Below are 3,353 nucleotides of genomic sequence, written 5' to 3' on the forward strand. Positions count from 1 at the left end.
ACTCTCGGGCGCGGACACTGCAGGTGTGGGTGCGCATGCGCATGACATACACGCGACTCTGACTCTAAACTTGTTTTGTTTTCATCATTTATGTTTTTGTTTTCAGTTTTATGTTGGATATGTGTGTGTGATTGCTCTTCACAATGATATGGTGAAACCCTGTGAACAAAACGAACCGACACTATTTCAGCAATAATTCTGTTGTGTCTCACCTTGTAGTACATGGTCACATCATTTTGTAATAAATGTTACACAACAGGATTCGTTACTTTAACCCTGATTATAAGTAGATATTCTGCTTTTCTGAGAGGCCTGGTTACCGGAAGTCTTAGCGCGTCTTAAAAAAAAAACAAAACAACACCGTGGCAGCTGCTCCATTTCCGCTTTTTTTTAATTGTGTGACTTTCAGTGGCTGCAAAAGTGTTCAGCTTTTTACCTGAGTAAAATGAAGCTCACGATAACTGATAAACGAGCAGATGGAGGCAGCGGCAGACGGGGCTGAGTTGTATTACACCAGTTCAGCTGCCGCTCGGCGGAAGCGCATTTCTCTCCGCCGGTCAACAAGCGGCTCTGCTCCTCTGCTCCTCTGCATCTCTTGTTCACTTGTAGAGCTGATCTGTGTCATAACCTCATGGATTTATAATGTAGAGCTTCTATGGTTTTGACGTTAAAAAGACCATCACCGCACTCAAAAATAATAAATCACTGGATGAACGTAATTTCATTACGCCACCTATATCCCATCTAAACAATTCAAGTACAACCAGTCTCTCTGGGGGTTAAATGTCAATATCTCAGTTCAGTTTATTTGCCTTTTATTTGATTGAAATGTTTGTCCTAATTTAGATTCAGTTTACATTGGTCACACTGCTGAACTAGTGCAGGTTTTGTTTGATTTACTAATGTCAGGCCCACTGAAGGAACTAAGCTGATAGTTTTACAAATATCTAACCTGGAGAAAAAAGAGCATCTCAAAGTATTTTAATATTTTATTCAATATTTTGCTTTAACATACAGCTCCTTGTCCCTTCAGTTTAATGAACACTTTAATGAGCCCAAGTGAGAGAAATGAAGGAGAGCTGAGTCAATAACAGGTACAGGTACATTTAGAACCACTGTGCCCACAGCAATGCATGTAGGAGACCACAGAACTTCCATGTGCTCAGTTGAAGCCACAGCCAGAAGGATTACACAAATGGAGACAATGGCTAGTGCTGCCACGGTCGCTTTTAACTTGATTATCGACAAAACAGCACCAATTAAAGCAATTAAAGCAATTTCTGAGACTCTTTAAGACTCATTTTGTATTGTTATCTCTTTAAGAAAAACAGCCTTAAAATATCTTTCAGGATTTGTGCATGACTTCTGTCATTTCACAATTAAAATTCCAAGTGCAACAAACATAGAAATATAAAAATGAAATCAAAAATACAAACTATAACCTACAAAATATTCGTGGTTCATAAAGACAAAGTTTACAAATAATGCAGCAAGAAGGTTCATAACTGCAAAAAACCAAACTGTTTTTATAAACACTGACTCATTACAATCCCAGCAAAGAAAATCTACACCTGTAGGGAAACATTAGTTTCTGCCATTAAAAAATCTTTGTAAATACAATTAGTCATTTCCATTTCAATTAACGTTTGAAGAGAAAGCACTGATTTTGTGTGTATGTGTGTGTGTGTGTGTGTGTGTGTGTGTGTGTGTGTGTGTGTGTGTGTGAAAAAAAATCCAATAGTCCTTTAGAATCTCTTGGAACTTGTAATTTTAAACTTTCAAATTTCAAACAATACAAATCAACATAGGTGGCAGAATACTTCAACCTACTATCAGTCTTTACTCCAGTTTCAGTGTGAAACCTACTCACTCCAGAAGCTTGTTTTTAAGGACTTGTGCCTTTGAGGACAACCTCTGCTCATCCAGATTCAGGAGAAACTTCAGCAGGACTTTGAAACTGTATTTGAGCTCTGGTGGGTAGTTTAGGTTCAAACAGTATATCAGTCCAAACAAGAGAGCACAGGCAACTGCAATGCTCCCCAAATCACTGATGACCTGCACACCATCAATCACAACACAGATGTCCTCCGGGTCATCTCCGGCTCTGCACCCTCCTTCTGTACAACACACACTCCCATCCCAGTCTGCTCAATGGACGGGTTGGCCTCCGTGTTTGTGTCCTGTGGAGCAAAATATAACAAAGACATTGTCCACTCCACGTCTTGAATGTGCATGGACAGTTTACATATATGCACTGATGATGTTGATGTAGTTTATATGCTTGAGCAATTTGTACCTACTCTCTCTAGAGTCACAATCTTGGCACTGCCACATACATGTCACTGAAGAAGAAAACAACAACAAAAAAAGGCATTAGCCAATGATAATGACAATGATCAGCCAAATAAAGTTTAAATATTTAACTAAAATATATAACACTGCATTTCGGCTAAATCATTAAACCTCATTGATGCAAATACATATTTGTACATATGATAAACAGATAATCAATGACAAACTTACCATGTATAGGTGAGGGTGGACGCAGAAAACTGAGCATGGGGGCACTGCTTTATTTTATGTGCATTTCTGTGAAGAAGGAAAAAAGTAAAGATTGTTCAAATGTTACAATGGAAGTAATAATCAGGTATAACAATACCTACTTTAATTACATTCACTAATTACATGACTGGAACGACCCAAAAGCAGAAATTCCACATAATTAATGAAATTGTGATCTCAAAAAGTGCAACGCCGTGGGAGCATCTAACCAGATTTGTGCCAACTGCCAAGTGAAGTAAAGAGCAAATTAGTGTAATTACTTTTCAGATGGGTAACGAGTAACGAGCCTCACTCCTTACTTTTCTGTGGTCCTCACCAGCGGCGCTGACCGCATGATCACCGCCTCCACACCGCCCACTTGTTCAGGTGACAGCGTCAACAAACCGCCCCCTCCCCTCTCAGATGTTGCTGTCTGTGGTAAAGGCGACGCTGAAGTTCGCTTCTGATTCGTAGCTTCCGATTCTGCAGTTAAGGGAGAAGTTAAGGAAACTTAACTTTAAGTGCTGAGCGACCGATCTTCCTTTTTTTTTTTTTTTTTTTTTTTTTTGCTCCACCCTAAGCATGATTGACATTTTGGAAACCCCAAATTTGCGAAACCTTTATTTGATTTGTCAAAATGCAACAATGGCAGAGTTCACTGTGTGCTTGTTCTTCATTCAATCTATAGGCTATATGAAGTCATCTTTATGAAAAGTTTGATTCACATCATTTTTTTTTTTTTTACCATTTGATTGAGAAATCATTTAATTCATCTGGTTGCTCTGTCCACGAACATCTGCACACCAGTTGTT

The 3,353-nt window shown here is 38.9% G+C and overlaps 1 long non-coding RNA gene across 1 annotated transcript; it reads right to left on the reverse strand.

The window, feature by feature from the left end:
- Positions 1-1,841: 1,841 nt before the first annotated feature.
- Positions 1,842-3,010, reverse strand: LOC139619929 (uncharacterized). The gene is made up of 4 exons (XR_011690693.1): positions 2,823-3,010; positions 2,524-2,589; positions 2,301-2,342; positions 1,842-2,180 (listed from the first exon to the last, which is right to left on the reverse strand). It is a non-coding gene; the product is annotated as an uncharacterized lncRNA (long non-coding RNA).
- Between the last annotated feature and the right edge of the window lie 343 nt (positions 3,011-3,353).

This window comes from Trachinotus anak, unplaced genomic scaffold (genome assembly GCF_046630095.1).
Source record: "Trachinotus anak isolate AG129_WGS33_773 ecotype Australia unplaced genomic scaffold, CSIRO_AGI_Tana_v1 ptg000004l, whole genome shotgun sequence".
NCBI lineage: Eukaryota > Metazoa > Chordata > Actinopteri > Carangiformes > Carangidae > Trachinotus > Trachinotus anak.